This window comes from Stegodyphus dumicola, chromosome 6 (assembly GCF_044657685.1).
Source record: "Stegodyphus dumicola isolate Sdum_Otavi_A_Nest chromosome 6, ASM4465768v1".
Taxonomy (NCBI): Eukaryota; Metazoa; Arthropoda; class Arachnida; order Araneae; family Eresidae; genus Stegodyphus; species Stegodyphus dumicola.
Genome location: NC_140773.1, coordinates 38,143,291 through 38,167,996, shown reverse-complemented (window position 1 = coordinate 38,167,996; position 24,706 = coordinate 38,143,291). Strand labels below are relative to the sequence as shown.

The 24,706-nt window shown below is 29.8% G+C and overlaps 1 long non-coding RNA gene across 1 annotated transcript; it reads left to right on the top strand.

Annotated features, from left to right (window-relative positions):
* The first annotated feature begins 247 nt into the window (after positions 1 to 247).
* Positions 248 to 19,537, top strand: LOC146996693 (uncharacterized). The gene is made up of 4 exons (XR_015041457.1): positions 248 to 330; positions 4,247 to 4,329; positions 15,259 to 15,323; positions 19,192 to 19,537. It is a non-coding gene; the product is annotated as an uncharacterized LOC146996693 (long non-coding RNA).
* The last annotated feature ends 5,169 nt before the right edge of the window (positions 19,538 to 24,706 follow it).

The following is a 24,706-nucleotide window of genomic DNA, read 5'->3' as shown; positions in this document are numbered from 1 at the left end:
TATTCTCAGAAATATTGGGTAGAAGGTGGTCGTCACATACATGCAAAATTTTACATTTCATTAAAAATGAATTCGGCATTATTTAACTATTTCCTTATTAATTAATTAATGAGATAAAGAAAAAATTATGAAATAGTACTGTTTATTACGGAATAATGTAGGAAGTTCTGCAGAACTATATTCTTTCGCGTCACTGCACATTGTATCCGGCAAACTACTAGTTCCTCGTATTTTTCCGCAAATCCGTAAACGTCTGTGTGATTTGAAACGAAATCCAAAATGGCTGCGCCATGAGGTTTACTTGTAGGGATATTTTTTGTTGCATGAAAGGTAAGTTCAGTTGCAATACTTGTATGTTTACTTTTTTTGCTTTTTGAATATATGTTACTTATGTCATTTTGACAGTTAAATGTTTCACAGCTTTATGAATTGTTTCCATTCTGTCGTGAATTACGTGTATAGTATCTCAATGGCTGGCTGTCTTTTCAAATATCTAATTTGCCCTGCTATCCAAATGTTTATGACTGAATTTTTTTTAGTCTAGTTTATGCATTCAGTTTCAAAATAATATGTGTGATCAGATTGCTTATTATTTTACTGCAACAATAAATTTATGTTAAATAGTTTGAATAATTGTATAACAAATAAGAGTTTGCATTGTTTTGTCCAAAATATGCAAGGTTGAAACATTATCTTAATCTAGTTTGTAATTCAATTTTAAAACATGGAGAATTAGAAGTTTTAAGTTTTTTTGGGGGGTACTGTTCTGTTATCGGGACCAGAATCGGAAATGTATGAACCTGTGTTTGTAAGTATGTGCATAGATGTGTATATCTAGACACACACACATACAAATATACAAGCATACATAAATACATTTCTGAACCGGTCCTGATAACAGAACAGTACCTTTTTTAAATCTTTTTTGAATATTTTATAAAAGGATTAAGCATTTTTCAAACTGCATATCATTTTAAGATTCGACTTGCAGGAAGACAAAATATGGTCATTCAATCAAATGCTTACGATTGCTTTTAACATTTTCTCATAAATATTGTTTGCATTTTTATTGTATTTTAGATACTTTAGTTACGTAAAGTGAACATGAGAATATTAGGAAAGCTGAAGAATATGAATAGCTACCATAATACATGTATTTTTTCATTCAGCCCATTGTTTTAGAAACCAATGCACCATTATTATATGCTGGCTTATTTTATAGTTACATGCAGTTTAATTTTATGTTCATGTTACTGTAGTATTGTCATTATAATAAAAGTATTGATAATTTTTGTTGAATCTTGCAAGTTGCCTAACATTCAGAATTGAATAGATGGAAATATAAATGCTATCCAGAAAAGTGAATTCTTTTTGCCTGAAATAACAAACTGTACTAAATGATTAATGTTTATATCATTTTAAAAATGCCAATATTAAAGTTTCTCCCCCTTCTCTTCTTTGATTTTGAAATATGAAATATTCAAATTATAATAAAATAATATATGCATAAGTGTAATTAATGTAAAGTATCATTCAATAATATAATTTATTTTTACTGATATTTTTATATTTCTTATCTGGTCTTTCTTTTGGTGTTAGAAGGAGGAAAAGACTGTAATATTTTAATTAAGGAAATAATTAAAACATTACAGTCTTTTAAATAACACAATTACAGTAATGTTTATTGAAGCAATCAGTACTGTGTGATCGCTAGTGATTGAATAATGTTAAAATGCATTGTTCATAAGGAAATTTGCTTATCTTTGTGTTATAGTTTTTATTTTGACACAAGCTGAAATTTGAATTATTGGAGGCACTTTGAAAACCTGAATTATTAATCAGGCCAATATATAACATACAAATTTTCATACAAAATTATTTCTTTGAGCGTATTATAAAGAACTCATTTAATTTTATTATTTGTACAAATTTTAGACAAAAGTAGCATGTAACAGTTAAAGATTTATTGAAGACTACTTGTTACTTGTGGCAACAAAGAAGTGTGAAAGATATTGTCACATTAGCGAACATGACGATCATTGATGCTTAGTTTAGTAATTTAATAATACACTGAGAAATGCTGGGAACTTTCAGAAGTGGACATTTCGGAAATGATGGGCTTCATAAAAAATTTACATGGTTTTATTATTTATTTTTTAGTTAAGAATGGATTTTAATGTTCATGTGAAAGAATTCTGGGCAATTTTTAAATAACCGGCCCTTGGCGATTTGTTGACATCTCGGAAGAGTGCGTGTGCGCCAGATTACGGTAACCCTAACAAGCATTACAAACCTGCAACCCACTCAGGGCAATCTTTTCTTATACATGAAAAATTCTGATACTTTCTGATCATCTGCCCTCACAGCTTCAACTTATGCTAAAACTGCAAGAGTATGTACATGATAATAGCAAACTATGAATATGCATACCACACACATGTATTTACATGCTTTATATTTAATCTTTGGGTGCTACTTTGGTAGACGGTTGCACGGATTTTTGGCGATTTACGTTGGCACGATTTCTACAAACGTCAGCCATCTTGAAAAACGCTGTTTTTACGCATAGTGAAGTATTCGAAACTTAAAAAAAAAAATAAATATCGTTAGAAATAATGGATTAATTTTTTTGTTGAAAATTTCGTTTTTTAAGATGGCAGGCAAGTGTAAATAAATACATTTACTATGAGTATAAAATACTAAAGTAAGGTTATTATTACTTTCATATAGCAAAGAAGAGAATAAAAACACCGCTATAAAACATTGTGCCAACGTTTAATTAGATTAAAATATTACTGAAATTGAATATCGAAATAAAAAACATCATCCAACATTTAAAAGAATTAGAATATTATTAAATTTAAATACTTTAAAATACGTTATATAGAATATAATATCTATATATATTATATAGAATAAATACATTTACTACGAGTATAAAATACTAAAGAAAGGTTAAATTATTACTTTCATATAGCATAGAAATAGAATAAAAATACCACTATAAAAACATTGCGCCAACGTTTAATTGGATTAAAATATTACGTAAATTGAATATCGAATTAAAAACCATCATACCAACGTTTAAAAGAATTAAAATATTACTTAAATTAAATACTTTAAAATAAGTAAATAAGAACGCTTCCTACACTAGAGCTAAAATGACAGCAATTAGTTTATTGTTGGTAAAAAAGGAGAAATGTCTAATAATTTTCTTACCGTTAAAACGGTTATTTCTTCCAACATGACCACAATATCATATACGGCCGTCTCAGAATCGGCTCTTCTAACGGTCTTCATCTGTGCTCTACATTTTCGCACTTCATTGAAGAAACAATTAGCGACGTTTCCTTCAAAAATTTAAAATAAATTTCCTCTGACCCTTGTAAGAATTTTAAATAAATCTTTGATTAGGAAAGCCAGGCTGGCGAAAATAAGGTCTCAAAGGACAATTTTTTGATTCCGAAACCAAAAATTCTTGGTACTTATCAAAAACAACATTCATCTTTGAAGGAGACATTTTTGAAGGAATTCGAAGATATGAATTAAATTTTAAAATGGCGCGGTAATGCACAAATTTTCAGCAACCTATCAGGGAGCTGATTACAGCTCATTAATGCACAAATATTCTATAACCAATCAGAAAGCTGATTGCATCACGCCTAGAATTAAAATTATTTAATTAATCATACATAATCATTTTAAAAAAGAAATGCAAAATTAAATTGATTTTTAATATTTAGAAGCCATAAATAATATTTAAAACACGGAATTTATGCATAATAACACGCATTATTTTTTAAATAAAATGTCAACAAAGTATCGGTTACCATAAATAACTTATCCAGCAATGGGTTTACCATAAGTCGTATTACTCGCCAAAAGAAAAATTGCCAAAAACTCGCCAAAATCCGTGCAACCATCTACCAAAGTAGCACCAATCTTTGTTTCTGAATAGTATTCCATTGGATGAAAAATATGTGAATATTGACTCAATATATATATTTTTGTGTGTGTGCATCCTAAAATTTCTTGTTTCTTATAAAGTGCTTATTTGAATTACTACTTGTGAACAGAGCAGTAGATATGAACCATAAACTAACCATTTTGCTAATTTTCACAGCTTTGTAGATAGTCAGAAAGCACCAAAATTTGTAATAATGTTAAGTTTAAATGATGTTCTATACTTTTGTGTTAATTTTCCTATTCTATTAATTCTATTATTGTGTTATCAAACTTTCTGTAGGAATTTCAACTGGTTAAGATACATGTGGAGAAGAATTTGGTTTTCAAGCTTGAAAAAATTGCAGCTGAAGGATTTTGTAGAAGGTCAGTCAAACTGGTTTTATTTAATTATAATTTAATTTTGGATGAAGAATTCTCAAATTTATTTATCATAAGTGTCTAAAGGTCTTCTAAATTAAATTCTGCTTATTTTTGAAATTTTTCATTACATTCATTCTTTGATGATGATTATTATTTTTTTTAAAAATTTACTAACTTATGTCCAGGCACATAATGTTACATTTAATGCCCATACCTTAAATATTGTAAAATGTTAAAATAATACATTTCACGTAAAAATGTGGTTGTGACAGTAAATTTTCTGTTACATTTAATCATATCTATAAACACTGGAATACATCATTTTTCAATAATCTATATATTATTTTGCGCATTTCTTTTACAACCAAGATCTGGCATATGACTTGCTTTTCAAACTGATAACATGGTGTAATAATGTAATCTAATGGTTAAAGTTTACTATGGAACAGGCCAAATTTAATAAATTATTCTTTGATAGAAATTTATTCATGTGTTCAGTGTGTCTCATCTCTTTAAACTGCTAAAGTAAATTTTATGTATTTGCATTTAGGAATTTTGACTGTATCAGAGTAATTTTGTTTCAGTTATTATAACATGCAAGGGAAAAAATTCATACATAGTTCCGTATTTAAAATTAGTTAATTAAAGTCCTTAATAAAGAGGGACGTTTTGTTGTTTTTAAAGTCGATAGAGTTTAATTCAAAAATATGCCACATTAAGAGTTACTTTTTAACCCAATTTAAAATTTTCATTATTTTAACATTACCAATAATTGCTATTTGAAATGTTATTTTAACTCAGATATTGTAATAATATCAAAATTCCTTACTTTTTGATAGGTAATCCAAATGTAGAAGTATATTTATTTCATACCTCTAACAAATAAACACGAGCACTTTTTACTGTTTATCTGTATAGTGTGGCATGTCCTGTAAGACTGAGATTTGTATGGTCAAATCCATGTTTCAGTTAAAGGAAATGCATGCACAGTCTTCTCATTTTCACTTCGATTAAGGATTCTATATATACTAGCATAAGAAATGTATTAGTTAATGCAGTGTTATACATCGATATTTATAGACAATTATTGTGGCTATGTTTATTATAATCTTATTCACTGTAATAGCTGGAGTGCCTAAACCATCATGCCGTGTAAACAAAACTCAAATCTTCATCTCTGCATACTGCTCCACTAGTGTTTAAGCCACTGAAATGGTGATTATGGTAGAACATCTTTGGTAAAAATTTACTCTACTGTAACCCTTGGTGAATCGTTTCTTTTTTTATATCAAGATCGTCACCTGAGAGGATCGGCACCAATTTCAAGATGGCCGCTACACAAAACCAAAATAAGAAGTCAAAGACATACACAAACTCAGTGTCCATGTACACATCGACCTATTTTAACTTTGAAAAAAAAAAAAAAAAAAACAGACAGACAACTGCACAAACTAGGCATTGTGCACTGCCTCAACTTTGTCCATGTACACATTGATCTATTTTCACTTTAAGAAAATCAGAAAGTTAAAAATATCATGTTTACCAGAAAAAATTCGCCGCTGTCTTAACACACAGAGACAACCAAAAATACACAAACAGAGAGGAATAAGTTACCAAAAATACATATTTCCTAATATGAAAACATTAAACAACAATTCTAACAAAAATTAACACAAAGAGGCGAATAAATAAATGAAACGTCATTTTTTGAACATACCTTTTTTTTCACATGCATACGTTTAGGCTTCCCACCACCATCCTCCAGGTAAGCAGTTCAATTAAAATTTTCGTCTCTTAGTCACCTCAAACATACTCAAACGATGGTACCCACACCAAAATAATAGCATGTTCAAAATACAAGACCATACCACTTCCATGCAACCAAACACAGCAATTGAAAAGAATGGTAAGAACCAAAAACCTGGGTCCGTACAAAAGGTTTACTATTACAAAAAGTAGCCCAAAACTAAATTTATCACAACACGTTGGCAATATTTGCAGTAATAACTCCTTTTTATTGACAAATTCCCAAAGGCTACTTTCGCCAACATTATCAACATTAGGGTTACTGAAAAACTTATTTCACGCAATGGGCTTCCACGTTTCACAAACAACCAATACCACTTTGCGATTTTTTTTCAGACAGAAACCAAGGTGTACCCTACAGTAAAGATTAGCCACATCTTCATTTACTACTGTTACAACATAAAATATACTTCTTTGGTAGATTTCTGCAGTTAAATTCAAAAGTTTAAAATTGCATATTGCTTATTATGATCAGATTTTATTTTCTGCATGTAGCTAACAATTACTTATGTGTTGTCAGATAAATGTTACCAGATGCAGTTAATTATTTTTTACTTGCCAATCTCATGAGACAAGTTTTTTTTTTTTTTTTTTTTTTTTTTTTTTTTTTTGCTCCCTGAAGACAAATATTTCAACAGGTTTTTCTATTCAATCGCTATTTGATAATATAAGGAGTTAAGTAAATTTGAACTAATTATATTTTATTTTTACCAATTCTTTACAGTTATATCACAATTCATTACATTAGGAGTTCATTACATTATTTTATATCATATTAACTTCAACCAAAATATTTCAGCACATTTTGAGAGATAAAAGACTCAAGCAGCTTGAAAAAGTTTTAGCTGTAATAATAGAATTAAAGAGAAAGTATCACATGAAACGAAGCAAAACTTAAACAACTTACATTGAAAGAAATGTTTAATAAAGTAAACAAATAAATATTAAGCTTTTTCTTTTTGCAAATTTTGATACCCTTTAGATCATAATTGTTCTTTATTTCATAAATTACGGTTTCATATTTTTAATTTTAGAATTTCTGCATGCCATCTTACGAGATTTAAACTGATGATCTATAATCCGGAAAAATCGATAATCCGGAATCGCCGAAGTCCCGACGAGTCCAGATTAACGACTTTTGTCTGTATTAAAAATTGGAATTGTATTCAGGGCTGTAAATAAATTGAAGAGGAAATGTTACGAAACGATATGATTTTGAAATACGATTTAGAAAAAGATTTCTTGTATTAACAGATTACATGACGAGCATTTCTATGTAGGTTATTGAGAAGAATACCAAATATATTTTTTATGCAGTCATATTATTGGCATTAATCAAAAATAAAAATAATTGCATTTTAATGATTTCTTTTACGATTATCAAATTATAATTTTGCAGTCATGAAACTTCATAAGAATATTAATATCATATTTTTAGACATTGAAAACTTGTAAATCACTTGTGTAAACATTCCTTTGGCTCATCAATTTACAGAATTTAATAAGACTCTAGCAAATCACAAATATGTATCGCTGAATAGAATTTAATAGCAAAATAATCAACCTCGAGTTCATCTAATTTGTTTATTCGCCGACCGCTGAATGAAAATTCAGAATAACGTCAACAAAATACCATCTAACAAAATACATCGACTCTGCATAATGTATGCAGTTACTATATCCCCGATACGCATGCCATCTTCATAGTTTTCAGCAGTCTCTTATTTCATTTATATGGTAATCCAAATAGTTTTCTTCATTGCTTCGACTCCTCTCAGTAACTATCCTAAAACTCATTGTTAGTGAAAGAAAAATATTGCGCCTAAAAATGCAAAATCAATCGAAAATTCAGATTTATAGCGCGGGTTGTTTACGGAATAGTAGCAACAGGTGTATTAACCTCCATGGACGATCGTAGCATTGTCTCAAAGGAAGTAAATAAGTATAGTTCGTTCATTCGTGATTCATCGAACTCGTCTCGTATTCCAAACAAAAATTTTCCTGTCCAAACTGGACGTTAACCTGTGCTAATATCAGAACGTTTATGAAAGTTACATTTGAAAATGTTCGAATACATTTGGTACTTAAACCTAATACTTAAGATAATGTAACAGAAATACCTCTCACAGAAGATAAATCACTTTTGTTCGTTTTTTACTTCATATAATCATTCACAATTATAGATCATGTATCTATACTTATATAATGTAAAGGTAGGAGGTTTTAAGATCCGATTTCAGTATTCTAACCAGTATTTTAAGTTAAGTTACTTTTCTATCAAGCTTCATTTTATTTCCCTGCCAGAATGTAAATTTCCTGAGCGCGCGATATTCAAATTAAGTAGAATGAAGAAAGTATGTATTTAAAGGAGGTTTTCGAGGGTGAAATCAGAGTTTATTTTGCCTGCTTGAAACCATTTTCTAACTTTGATTCTCTGGATTAGAATTTTGTAGCATTGAGTTATGCTTGCCATTAAGCTTGTTTACGTCTGACTTCGGTCAGAGCCAGCTTGCAGGCTAATTATACTGTGAAGCCTTTAGTCATCTGTACTTAAGATTCACTAATTTTAGTTTATCCATTATCTTTGTTTTAAGTGTGTTGAATTTATAAGCACGAATTCCTGCCGTCTGTTGAACTCTATTTGGATTAATAAAAGGGATTTACACCCTTCCCTTGTCTCTGTGGTATTTATAAGACACAGTGAAAAGTCACTAGCCGTCTTATAGAGTTTTGGTTTAATTGTATGCTTCATAGGAAGGCTAGATCTCATATTTGTGCCCGAACGTTTAAACAAACCATATTACAGGAAAACACCCCAATATAGTTTAACTCCTTCAGCATTGCAAGTTCAGCCAACTGCAGTTAATCCCATGCAGGGATTTGAATTTATTATTGATGCAGTAAGAGTTACTATGATATCAGCAGTCATTTCTGATGCGAAAAACTCTGTGACGAAATTTGTTGAGCAATTAAACTCCCAGTTCCAACTGTATTCTGTACCAGAGGCACACAAAATCACTATGGCCACTGCTACACTTTGAGGAAAAGCCGCCACATGGCATTGAAAAGTTTGTGGTAGGTGAGCCACAAGTGTTATTTACACCTTTGAGATTTTAAAGATGCTTTTATTAAAGTGTTCCACATTGTAAAAGATAGGACCGAGCTCGAGTCGGAGCTATTTAGCAAATTTCAGATTAAAGTCGAAGACTTGACAGATTTTTAATCTGTACGGCAAGAAGCTGGATGAAGAAATTATTCAAATTATTTTTCTGAGCGTATTGCCACAAATCCAACTTTTGTTGAACTTCACAACCCAACAATATTCGAAAACCTATATGAATTAACAGCAAAGTTCCAAAATCAATGAGCGGCAGAAAAAACATGAAGGGGTACGGTGTGAGACCAAATGGGTCAATTTATCAGGGAAGACCACAGTTTGGCCAGAACAGACAAGTTAAGAAAGAAGGAATATATTCAACCGTGAGTAACAGTCTCCAAAAAGGACAAAAGAAAATAAGGTGGACGAGTTTAACGAGGAAGGCGTACCGAAGACAGGAGGGTACATTTACCCTGAAATGAGAACATTCCTTAAATGTTCAATAAAGTATCGTAGTAGTAAAAAATGTGAAGTTACCAATTGTGCATGTGTTACTAAATAATATCCCTGCATAAGCATTGTTCAATGCCGGAGCTCAATGTAGTTTTATTTCCGAAACGTGTTTTTGAAAGTAGACGCGAAATTGTAGATGAAATGTTTTCGAAACTCTGAAACTTACGAGGGGCAAAAGTTATTACCTCATAAGGCAAGCGGTCTCCATTCATCGGTAAGATATTATTGTATATACAAGTGCAGGATGAAAAATGAAACGTTGTTTGAAACATTCTGTTTGACACCCTCAGCTGGAAGAAAGAAAACGCAGCCACAAAAAAAACTGCATCGAGAACTTGGGAAGGAAGGAAAAAGGAATTAAGTGAGCTTTCCAATATTTTCAAGGCAGATAGCCCTAGTGTGCTTTGCCATAATTAAATACACCAACACCAATATTTTTTATGATAGTTATACATATAGTCTATACATATAGTTAGTCGTGAGATCGCTAATGGGACTGCGTCCCCAATAAGAGCTAAACCTTATTGTTATGGTAAAAGTAAAGGAAAAATAATTGAGGACCATATAGAAGAAATGCTGAAGAATGCTAAATTTAGAAAGGCTGATAGGGGTTTACCCACATAGCACAAAAACATCCCGGAATATCCCGCAAACCTCCTAAACACCTCCTCCAGAGTGCTTAATGTCACATACCAGGATATCCTCAGGGCATCCTAACTAAGTCCCATCGACAGCGTGCGGGATGTTATTAGGATATGAACTCCTAGATACTACATCCTCAGGACATCCCACAAACCTCCTAAACACATCCCATTATATCCTATCTGTCCCATCGATAGCATATGGGATGTTATTAGGATTTAAAGCTCTACTTACTACATCCTCAGGACATCCCGTAATATCCCAATTTCCTATTAAACTCATCCTCCTGAGTGCTTAATGTCACATACCAGTATATCATTAGGACATCCTATCTAGGTCTCACCGACAGCGTATGGGATGTTATCAGGATTTGAAATACTAGTTACAATATCCCTTTAACGTCTTAAATACATACTCTCAACTGCTTAGTGTCACATGCCAGTATATATACAGAAACCTCCAGTGAAAGTATGTGAAGGTGTGATGATCTAAAACCTACTTATTTTACACAGTCTCAAATCCTTCTCCTGTGGTTCCTATGGAAAAATCAGAAATGTTGAAAATATTTATACAAATTATTTTGTTTTTAAATCTGAATTTGTGAATATATTAAAACTGAGCAAGGAAATTAAAATGAATTATTAATACAAAATATTAAAACTGAAAATTTTGTTTTTATTTTTAAGATATTAAAAATCTTTCAATCATTTTTAAACATCCAATAGCCCCCAAACTGAATTATTCATAATTAAATTATTTTACAAAATCAGTTTCTAATTTCAGTTAAAGGGAAATTTATATTAAAAAGTCAATAATAAAATTAGTTATTTAATAATCTTTACATAAATGAATCATCTTTCTTTAAAACATGTAAGAAATTTATTGTGTTTTGATGACACTGTTGGGAAATTGTTAAAAGGAATAAATTGTATTTTTAAAACTAAATCAATTCCTAGCCTCAGAATAAATAAATATGTTTTCATAACATGAGAATGCTGCAGGCTTTTTATATATTTATTATTTAGTTGTAAAAATGTGACATTATGTTAACAATTCTTTATATCATTCAAAAAGTAACTCAAGAAGCTCTTCTAAAATTCTATCTTTCTGACCACAGAATTAAAAAAAAAAAACTTAAAGCCCTCAGATTTTAGCAGTCACTCAAAAGGGCTCAAAGTTTATGAGTGCATAGATTATCAATACAGATGGGGTAGTGAAAATAGCAAAACATTTTATAAGATACTGACACCAGAAAGTTAAATATCTTCTATATATTTGAAAAGTGATGAACTATATCATGTAATTATATAAAAATATTAAATGTTTTCAATTAGATATATCATGAATTAAATGCATTTTAAATCAATCAGATTAAAAAGTAAAAAAATACATTGTTAAGAACTGTGTGTATTGCTTTTAAATAGTTTGGCTTGTTAATTGATAAGAGATTAAGATTTTAAAGGTAAATATGTTAAATTTTGCCAAATGGCAAGACTTGAATGAAAAGCGAAACAAGTTTACGATTGACGATATGAAGTCACATTTCGAGACTAATTGCCCTTTTGGATTAAAAAAAAAAAAGTTTTGAAAATAATTTGCAATGGTTCATTGGTATTATTTTATGCAAAATTCAGTAAAATGAAATTTACCAGTTGAAATCAGCACCAAATTAAACTTTGTAAATTCTAGCGCATGTTAAAGGTTATCTCATTCAGAATTTTATTACTAACCATTCATTTCAGAGCAAAATAAAACAGTAATTGCCATTTATATGACAATCAATATCAAAAATTTAAATCTGCATTTTATGCAACATAGAAAAATTCCAAAAGATCTACTGTTTACCATGCAATTACATAGACTCCAACTACTACGGATTCTCCGTAGTTTCTACGGAAATTCATGAAAAACTACGAGCTACGAAAAGTATGGAAAAAACTACGGATTTTACAGAAACAAGAGCAGGAGAACCAGTACGCAAAACGGAACCAACTAATTCATCCGATGATTGGCTGAATACTCGTGTTATCATATATCACGTGTTGAGTGCGTTCCTAGTTTTGAAGAATTAGCCAATCGTAGATCAGTAACTCCAACCGTTAACGACTTATCAATAGTTCCACCCAATTGTCTGTCTCCCAGGTTCCTCGCTGATGCGTGTTTAGGCTGCATTGTGTAGTTTACGGCGAGAGCTTAGCGTGTGTCTTGTGAACTGTGAATCAGGTGAAAGATTTTTAATCATAATGCTGCCTCGAACGAAGAAGCCAAAATTATCAAAGCAGAAGTTTAAAGATTCATGTTCTTCAGAATTTCCATGCATTAAAGCGTCCGAAATTTCTGTGAATCACGCACACTGCAGTGTATGCAACAAAGACTTCTCAGTTGCTCATGGCGGAAAAGATGACTGTAAACGGCATGTGTTTTCTCAAAAGCATATAGAACTTGGCACCGTAAAATCTAAAGAAATAACAAATTTCTTAATAAAAGATGATGAAACAGATCCTATAAAAGCCGAATGCTATTTTGTTCGTTTTTTAATTGAACATAATCTACCGCTTTCTGTTTTAGATCATTCCAAAGAGCTTTTCAAAGCAATGTTTCCGGATTCTGCCATAGCAAAAAAATTTAGCTGCGGTCATACCAAAACTGCTGCTATTGTGAAAACGCTTGCAGAAAATACTGTTGCTGATATTATAAAATCAGTGTGCAGTACATCATTTTCTCTAAGTACTGATGGAAGTAATGATAACAATGATAACAAACTGTACCCATTGGTTATAACATACTACAGTAAAGAAAAGGGAGTGATAATTACTTCATTGATTTCTATTTTAGAATGCACGAATAATACAGGAGAAGGTATTTTTAATTGTATAAATGAAAACTTTAAAAACAAAGGTTTAGAATGGAAAAATTGCTTATCATTTTCTTCAGATAATGCTAGTAATATGATTGGAAAGTTTAAAGGTGTAGCATCATTTATCAAAATGCATCAACCAAGTATAATCACTCGAGGTTGTCCGTGCCACCTCTTGCATATAGCTGCAAAAAAAGCTACTGAAAAATTAATTGGCTCAGAAATTGAAATGTTGATAATAGATATATATTTTTACTTGGAGAAAAGTTCGAAACGGAAGCATAGCTTCAAAGTTGCTCAACAAATTTTGGGACAGAATGCAAAATCTCATAAAATTTTGAAATATTGCAGTACGAGATGGTTGTCTCTTTTAGAATCTATAACAAGGATTTTGGAACAGTGGGATGCTGTGATAAATTTTTTTGGAGATAAACCAGATAACAGTGAGAATGAAGGAAAGAGATTGCAAAACATTAAAAAAATTTTACAGTCACCGACCACCAAATTGTACTTGTTATTTTTGAAAAATACTTTGCCTTTGTTTATAACAGTAAATATTAATTTGCAACAACAAGCTCCTTATATACATAAATTGAGAAGAGAACTTTTTGAACTTTTAATGAATTTATTTGTTAGATTCGTAAAACCATCAGTAATTTCTAAAGAAAATGAAGATGTTACTCTAACGTCTATTCCATTTCAGAAGTATTGTAAACAAAAAGAAAATGAAAATTTAGTGATTGGTGCGGAAACAAGACTATATTTAAAAAATGCCAAGTTGAATGAAAGTGAAGTGAAATCATTTTTCAATTCTGTGCGAGCTTTTTTTGTAACTGTTTCACATATGTGGCAATTTGAGAACTTTTTTACGTATACCAATTTTTTTAAATGTTTACAAATTTTTGTATTTTCAAGGAAAGCTTATTCTTTCACTTTTAGTATATAAGTAATGGTAATTTACCAGACAAAATTACTTAATGGGGAATACAGAAAAATAGCTAACCACTTACCTTTTGTGCCTTTAATCTGCAGAGACTAAAAAAGTAGTTCAGCTAAATCTGCTATAATAAATATTTATAATAATGCTAAATCCTGCAATATCTATTAATATGACAAATTTTTGTAAACCTATTTATTTGGATGAAAAATAAACACATTCAGAAATTTATGGCACTATATTATGATTAACAGACGAAAAACACTTTTCAAAATTCAAAATAGTTTTTATTAATCCAATTTATCACATTTTATTTGAATTCCTGTAAAACAATCTTATATCTATGTATTCTTATGTATATAAGAACTCTTGATAAACTGGATCTCTGCCATTGCCTTTCACAGCACCTAAAATAAAAAAAAAAACACTCACAATTACTATATGTGAATATAATTCATAATTAAATTTAAACAAATGACTATTAGAATGCAAATTAAAGGAAGCATTTAAAATATTTTAACATTTAGTACGTATAAACAGAGTAGCAATTATTTGATTTTTCGATTATAGTAAAATAAACATGGGGGATGCCTTTTAAAATTTTTTATGTCAGAAAATAAACTCAAACCACCACCTGAACATATGAGCAGTTTTATCAATCAGTCACTGGTAGGTAACTTGGATACCGAATCAATATATAAAGTTGCCAAGATAAAGAGAGAAACAAAATTATGATAATCACATCTTACCTAATAATAAAACTATTTTAAATTTAATGTGTAGGCAAGTCCAAAAAGAGTGAGAATGAATTTATTTTGCAACACAAAGTAAAGTTGTCTTCAAATAAAAATAAAACCCCTTATTTCATTTTTTATAAATTCTCTTATTATTATGATGTGATTTCACAACCATTGACCCTCTCCTATTGTTAAATAATTCATTCAGCACTGAACAACATATTATTTTATTGGTATAAAAAATAATATATTTTGTGTGTATGACTAAGTTATGATCTAAGCTTTTTCAATACTTGAATCATATTTTTAAAGATTTTTATAAAATGATTTTTTTTAATTTCAGGCATTGGCACAGTGAATGGCAGCTGAAAAATTTTGACTCTTGTTTCTGGAAGTGAAATGTTAGATGTAAGTAATGATGTCTGAGACTATTATCACACAGCATTTGTTTCACATGAACAACTTGTTTCGGACAATTTTTCTGCCTGGTTTACTATTGAAAGAAAGACATGCGACATTTTCTTTCCTTTCTAAAAAAATTGCAAATTGTTCATTTTCAATCAATCAGCTATCAGCTTGTTTGTAATGGGGAACCAGTTTCCCATGTTAACCCCAAAGTGATCTATGATAATTGGCTGTTGTGACAAAGCAGAAAAATTGTGCCAAACAGTTATTCTTCCGAAACAAACTGACATGTGATAGCATCCTTACTGTTAATAATACTGTGAAGCACTTAATTGTATGCTTTGCTAATGAATATGTACTAGGCAATTGTGGTTATTATGAAAGAGGTGAAATTTCAAATACAGTTGTTTCAGTTACAATTATTACAGATATTATTTCATTTTGTAATAATGCTAATTAAAAATATGAATTAAGAAAATGCAAAAATTAGTGTATAAGCATACTAAATAGTTCAGAGTAAGACTTGTACTTAATTTATAGTAGGCACTCATTCACACATATGATGACTCGTACACTGATATAAATTTGGTATGCTTTTATACTGTTTACATGTCTTCTATATTCAGATTTGAATCATCATCTGCTGACAAATTCAGTTAATCAGGCATTTTTGACCTTATTAGTTTCTTGCAGATGTGTGAACTTTGGAAACATTTTTAGATTTAGTGTAGTTTTTGTTTGCTTTTCAGGTTTTCACATAATATCAACTAGAAACATTACCTCTTCATTTTAAAGGTCAAAGAGATAAAATTAAAAATAAATAAATAAAATAAAATAAAATAAAAAAATAAAATAAAAATAAAATTAGTTAATATCATACCTAAAACGTTCTTTTATTACACAACTATTATTTAAGCCATCTAAATGGGTGCAATATTTTTATACTCGTCGGGACTTCGGCGATTCCGGATTATCGATTTTTCCGGATTATAGATCATCAGTTTAAATCTGGTAAGATGGCATGCAGAAATTATAAAATTAAAATATGAAACCGTAATTTATAAAATAATGAGCAATTATGATCTAAAGGGTATCAAAATTTACCAAAAAAGAAGCCTAATATTTATTTGTTTACTTCATTAAACATTTCTTTCAACACGCGGATGCGTAAAGCATACCTTACTCATAGCCGAAATTAGAAAATTGCAACCAGAAAACTATGTGATTTGTATTCGTGATATTTATAATGACGAGGAATTTGATTTAAATCATATCAAAGACGGAGTACATCGAAATTAAATACTACATTTAGTAAGGAATTATAAGCCGAATAAAATAAAAACATCTGCTCTGAAGATAACGATAGTGTTGACAAATCAACTTCCAGTTCATTGCGCGCCGCAACGTCCCCCCCCCCTCGCGCAGAGCAGTGTGAAATTGATAAACAGATTTCGGAACGGTTAGATAAACAAAGAATATGCCTTTATCCATTTTCTGTAGTAATTCGTTTTTTGTTTGATGGACATCGAAACATACTTTCGTTTTCTAGATCCTTTGGGAGCTCCAGCATCGGAAATTCTATTTCACATAATCGAAAGTTCAAGCTTACTTTTAGAAAATTGCTCTTACAGCCTGCAAAAAATAATAAGCCGGATCCAATTCGAAGATTAAGGAACAACACAATCATCAACATTAACTGAAATAGATAATTTGATAATTTTAGATTATACCGTCCGTTATACATTAAACGCGCACGCGAAAATGTATTCTGCACTTGCGCAGTCGTAAATGTCTAGGGCGCACGAGTAAAATGCCTATGCGCATGCGTCAATACGGCGCATGCGCAGAAAGATTTCAGCTTTGAGGTCCGGATTATAGATCATTCCGGATTATGGGTGTCCGAAGTGACTTTTGACTGTAATTCTTTTATTTAATTTTCCAGTATATGTTATTGAAACCATTCAAATCCCACTTGTGCATTTTCAAGCATATTAGTTGTTGAATATTATGTCTGACTGTAAACACACAGGCAAAGTATGAATAATTTTTTTTTTTTAATTTAACCTATCTTTCCTTCAAATATTTCTTTAAAATTACAGGAGACAGGCATACATTTGAGCTTTGATTAACAGACTTAGTGTAGTCGCCATGACGGATACGAAAACAGATGAATAATAGACCACCCATAATCACCAACATATAATGCAAGGATTTGAGAATAAAGATTGCTTATTAGCATAATAGTGCACTGAATATTAGATATAAAAATTATAGAACTGAAAGATTTGTCACGTATCATCTTTGCTTATTATTATATATATTGAAAATAAACAGTTTGCTTCTGCAACAGAATAAATATCGAGTGTCTTGAAATGTTTTGTATACCTGGAGCTTTACAGTTCAGTACATTATACAAAGAGCAGTATATATAATGATTATCAGGTCTGCACAGAAATTTTTAATGGAAAATTCTTGTGTATAGATTTAGTTGATATTTCGTATCTTGTGTACAGATTTAGTTGATATTTTGCAAGACACAGCACTATTTCAGACTTTTATTCTAATTACTGTGACAAACCCAATCATTAGAAAATTATACACGTATGAAAATTATTAATATAAGCTCTCCCAGCAGATCATTTTGCCTTTAGATGAAATTCTCAAAATTATATATTCAATATTGATTTACACTAAGTACGATTAAATTTAGACTTTATGTCATATCTGCTTTAACAAAGGAAAGAACAAGATGGGAGGAGCAGCTGCAAGGTCTTGTAGCAGCAGTAGAAGAAAGCAGTCTGACGAAAAATGGCACATATTCAGTATGTGTACTAGCGGTTATATAACATGCCAGAATGTTCTCAAAAGTACTGGTCTAGGGTAAGATCCTGAAACTTCAATAAGTTAATTATAGGTTGCATGCTCACGCAGAGCAAAGCCACTGTATTTTCTATATTTTACATGTATATAATACATATTCTTTGTGTCTTGGTGAATACATTCTACCTCGCTGGCAGGTAACAGAAACTGACTATTAAAAGATTGATGAATATTTAATAATTTTGATGAGATTATCTAGGAAAGTAAAATAATTTAAAACGTATTAAATGTGGTTTTCCAGAATGTTTCCTAGCATAATTTTTAATCTCAGACTAAATGTTACATATTATCTAAAAGTTCATATTCTTGTGTCATAAAGTATGCTTTATTGTAATTAGTCTTAAATTGTAAAGTTAAATTTATGAAAATATCATGAGTTAAAAGTGTATTGCAGATATTAAACTAGATTCTAATTATATGCAATTTTAAAATTTTAGAGATCTTGCTTCAGGTAATTATTTTTAATGTTTTTATTAAATTCTTAATTAATGATATTATACATGCATTAGAAAGTGAAATGAAATAATACTTAGGGATATCATTTGGCTGCATTCTGTTGTTTCTCAGTTAAACTATTCTGCATTAAAAAAATTACTCAAGGATTCTCACGAATACCAGCTAAAACAGTTCCAAAATATTTCTGCAAAATATACGTAGTTACTTAAGAACTGTATCTTTTTGATAATATTTTTTTAGTCTTTACAAGTTACTGCCAAAATTATTTTGTAAATCAGAAATCTTTGAGGGGATTAGTGTGTCTCGCATAGTTACCCTGGTGCCACACTATAACACTGAAATTGATAGATGTATAATTGAATGTTTAATAAAAAATGTCTAATTCCTCTTTTATGATATTTCAAGAATTGATACTACTGAAACAAGAAATATTGGTACATTAACATTTTCTTAATATTCATTGTGTATTTGTTATGACGCATGTATTAATGTCATTACAAGTTAGCATTTGGTAATGTTTGTTTCAACAATTTAGGGTTTGATGAGGTGCCACAGAGATTATCACTTAAAGAATGCGTGCAGGCCAACCACCAAGACAAGATATTAAAAGAGCAATGAAAATGAAGATTTAACTATAAGGAAAAATCTGACTAATATTATTACTCATAACACTTAATTGTATCATATTATTGTAAATTTATGTGAGTTTTCCTGTATTCTGTTTATTTTGCAATTTATGCTATTGTAAATTCATGTATGTTTTCATTCTTGCTCTGTCATGCATTTCATACAATAATCGTTTGTTGTGCATATTAATTATATGTGTATATTACATCATTGAATTAATGTATTTGAATTTTAATAAACCTTTTTACCATTCAGTAGTACTTTTCCATAAAACCCTGAACATTCTAAACATCCCATACCACTAATCCCCGATTCTAAATAATACTTGAGTTTACTTAATTCATGTATTAATAACGAATTTGAAAAATAATACAATAGTGACATACTTTGAGGTAAAACAAATAGTGCGCAATTGGACATTTTAAAATGTTTTTCCTTTTAATAGAGGAACATTTTTTAAGGATTTAATTATTAGTATTTGAATATTGTATTAATATATGATTAATTAGTATATGAATATATTGTGTGTAATGAATAAGTAAGGCAGTGAATAAATTTTGAACAATAATTTCATATGAAGAAATATGATCTGCCTGGGTTAAAAAATTAATCTTTAAATGCTATTTATGAGATTATATGGCTGAAATCTGTAGCCCAAAAGCAGTTAAAGCAACTCACCCCCAAAAAAGAAGACATTTTAAATAGTTTCTTCCAAAACTTGAAATATTTAAACATTACACGACCCTAAATTTCTAGTGAATTTAAAATACTCATTTCATTCAGTTCAGCTACTCACCATTATATGAAATTTTCCTATATTATTAAAATGTTTCTCATGATTTTGCAAGGTGAAGACCACAAATGTTCTGCCCTCATAACTAATGATGATATAATAAGCATGAAGTAGACTTCAGCGTAAGGAATATGGGACTGTGGTTGCTTGCTAAGTTCTTTTTATAATAATTTAAATAGCAAGAATCAATATTTTCCATATATAACATCTTTATTATTCTTCGTAGCCCTCACTAACTCCTTACTGATTTTATGGCATGACAACCACAAGCGCCTGGCCCCAACCACCACCCCTGTTCTTATTGGTTGCCGTTTATGACGTCATGCTGAAAAGATACCATTATCTGTTTCGTTTGAATTATGTCAAGGGGAACTTATAACTACATTGGATTTGGTTATGTCCTGTGTTAATGTGAATTTGTGCGATGTAACAGAATAATTGCAATTAAAACGAACCTAACAATATAAGAAAATATGTCGGCCCTTTTTATATAATTTGTTAATGCTATTTCTTGACATTGCTTCGTAAATAATGTCTGCCGCAGTTTTCAAGAATTAGTGGTTTATTTTGCAGAAAAGTGTTTTTAAAAGTGATATAAATGTAAAAGCTAGTTATTGCTTTATAAAAATTAATTGTTTGTTAACTAAATAACCTTCCTTTCATTTATTGTTTGTTATATAGAGATTGTTTGGTATTAAAATTGCTCGTAGTCAGATTAATTTTTTTCTTTCTAATTCTAGGCATTAATTTCTCTTCATTTATGGTTAAAAATAAGATAAAGTGATAAGATATTTTTAAAGCACTAATAATATCGTTTATTTGACTTTGTCAATTGGATTTATCGTGCTGTTTTTTTATGCATTATTGTTTTGTTTCTTAACTTTTATATCTTATAAAAAGTGTTATTGTAAAAGTATTTTATACTTATAAAAAGTGATTACTTTTATCTTAAGTCAATTTTTATCATATAAAAAATGTTTATTGTCAAACGATATTCATCTAATGACAAAAATACTGCTAAACGGTTATCGCCTGCACATCGATTTTCACGTTTTTTCTAATACTATGTATATTAACAGTATATTTCTGAAGCTGCTTTTTATTTTTGTAATTTTTTCCCAAATACGGCAAATTATTCTATCGTCAGCCAGCGCTTTGCCTGTTTCAGCGCTAAAATGACCTTGGGCTCAAGCTTTTGGCGCACAATAATGCCGCGGAGAATTCTTTTGGTCACTGTATGACATCAGAAGTCGTGTCCAAAAAGAACTTGGGGTGGTGGCAAGGCCAACTAGATATCTACAGGCCTGCTCCACCGATTTGTGACGTCACAATCGAAGGCGATCGTTCCCACGGTAGACGCAGCCGACTGTTTCATTTATGTAGTGCGCAGCGTTTTATTTCCAACACAAAAGTCAAGTCAAATTAATTTTTACAACTAATATTTCGAATTTTAGGAATAATAACGTACTATGTTATATCGTAATGATATTTAAATACTAAATACCGATTTATTAAACAGAAAATAAAAATAAGATTTGAGTGATATTGTAAATTTAGCAGAGCTGATTTAAATTAAACTGAAACATATCTGAACTTTTATACGGAAATAAAATGGACACAAAAATTATTTATAAAAATTATACGGTATGATAATATCAATGAAAATATAACATATGTAATGAACTAAACATGAGATATTTTCATTTTGTAATAAAAAGAAAAAATATGTTAAAGCTCTCAGATGATTTTATATTGCTTAAATTATGAAGACTGATTTATACTGCTTGAATACTAAACAAACACATATAGTATTTCATAATAAAATTAATATCAATTCATTAATTCTAATATAATATTGCTTTATAATTGTTTTTGGTGCAATGATATTGAAGCAAAATGAACTCTTTCTTTTCTTTATTCCCATAAAGATTTTTCAAGATTCAATCAGAGATCCTAAGATGCTTTTTAATAATAAATACACATGTGGACATTAAGTGAAATACATAAATCTTATTAATATATTAAAAGTATATCTGAAGTTTAGTCTACATATTGAAAAAAGATTCATTCTAAAGATGTTTTATAGCAAAAACATTACACAGAATATTCAAAAATATATTTCAAGTTCTCTTAAAAAAAGCAAGATCATAACTATGCAATCAATCCCAATGAGCATCATATCATGCTCCAAAAAATTCTTATGAAAGAAAATCTTATTAAAAATACACTCTTAATACATCTCATTAAAAATACACAATATTAAGCAATGAAAAATCCTGCGAGTCATTACGATAGTATAAGATACTGATTAGCTAGTTGAAATTATCATTTCACATCTGCAATAAGTTGTCATTTGAATTTTTTAAATATTAATAATGGAACATTATTATTGCAGACTCTGATGCAAAGTCCACAAAAATAAACTTGAATAAGTTTCTACGACTCACTGATATTACAATATATCATCTATATCATTCTATATACCAAAATGGATATAGTTTACAGATGCTTAGTATTCAATTAATTTAGACATTCTTTTTTTTTTCTTTTAAAAATATTTAAACTCTTTATACACCACATACTACTACATTAATTTGTATTGCTTAAGTTAATTAGATTGATTTATACTGCTTAAATATTAAAAAGATATGTGATATTTCATAACAAAATTCATAAACATATTAATTTAAATAAAATTTTGATTTACATTTATGATTTTACATGCAATTCTATTGAAGCAAAAGCCATTTTTTTTTTCTTTCTCATAAAAACATTTCAACATTTAATCCAATATCTTAAAGTACTTTTTAATTATAAACATACAAGTGAACATTTTGGGAAATATATGACAAAAAAAGTTTTATTTTAAAGATGTTTTAAAGCATGAACATTATCCGAGAAATCTTGTAGCATATCCAAAAATATATTATAAAATTCCCTGAAAACAAAGTGAGATCATAACTATGCAATCTATCCCAATGAGCACCATATCATGCTATAAAAAATTCTTATGAAAGAACATCTGATTAAATATACACTGTAAATTTATTTAATAATAGACAAATAGTAAAAGATGCATGCAGTATTAAGCAATGAAAAATCCAGCATATCATTACAATGTTATAAGATATTAATTATTAAGTTAAACGTCATTAATTCACATCAACAAAAAGTTTGCCATTCAAATTTTTGAAATATGAATGCCAAAACAGGCTTATCATTGTAGCCCCTGATTTGAGGTCTACAAAAATAAACATGATTTAGCTAGTTGATTTGGCTTACTTCAAAGGATTTCGATTAATGTGCCTTGAACTACTACTTTGTTTTGTTTTTTTAATCCAATCTATTAATGCTTGACAGTCTGAATCTGATTTAAATCCAGGTGGTTGTTCATATAAATTGGTTTATTCAAGTATCCATTTAAATATGCAGTTTTTACATCAAAAATCTTATTTTGTAGTTTTCGTAAACATCGTAATTTTCTTATTGATAGATCTTTCAACTAATTTCCAGACTTCATGAGCCTCCATTGAACTTAGTTCTTCTATCATTTCATACATCATACTACATAATCTTTTTTCGGTTGATCTTTACAATATGGTAACTGGTAGTTTGGCGACATTTTGGAGGCGATAAAGGTTACTACCTGGGACTTTGGTAATAATGTGAGCAGTACTCAGTTCCGATTACGCATTATTTTGCGTGAGGGAAATGAGAGATCATGTGATATTAATGGACGGTTGCGGTATGAATTCGTTGGTGACGTTTATAATATAATAGATGATTTAGAGGTAAAAGTTTTTGGATATTTTATTTATTTTATATGTGGAAATGTTCATATTTGGAAAGGGTAAATACTTTTTCGCGATCAGGTAATTTCATATATGTTCTTTTTACCGGGTTTAAAGATTGAGAAAATTGTCATGTATTTTCGTGAAATTTTTCTAATTTATGAGAAAAAAGCAGTGTACATGGATATAGTGAAGAGTGTGCGCAATGCCATTTTTGTGCAATTCTGGGATGTTTTTTTAAGTAAAAATAAGTCGGCGTGTACATGGTTTATGTGTATGTGTTATTTTGAAAAACGCATAAGGAGTATTGTATTGTGCACTTTTTCCCAATTTTGCAGTGAATATTTGTCATGATTAAGCAGTTTTGTTTGATAAAATTTCTAGCACAAGTGTAATTCGGCTAGTAGATTGTTGGAAGAAGTATTCAGTAGATAAAAAGAAAAGAAACATGTCTTTACTTCGTGAAGACAAAATGGCGACGGGGGAAAAAAAAACAGAGGGTTGCTGTAGGAGAGTTGGTTGCCAAATTTTCGCCAAAAAATCACCAAGTTACCATAATGTAAAGATCAACCCTTTTTTCATTGTTCTCGCTCGTCTTTTCTTCTGCTTTAGTTTTGGTAAAAATTGCTTTTAAATCATGATCTACAATTTGTTTATCTTAAAGCTTGTATAATTGAAGCTATATCTTTCTCTTTATTACTTTTGATAATTTTAACAACAATCAACTTTAACGTCCTTCTAGTATGAGGTAAATTAATTTTTTATCTCTTATTTCATCCCAACTTGAATGCTTTTACTTTTCAGAATTACAGCTGTATTCATGTAAGCATCTACAGATT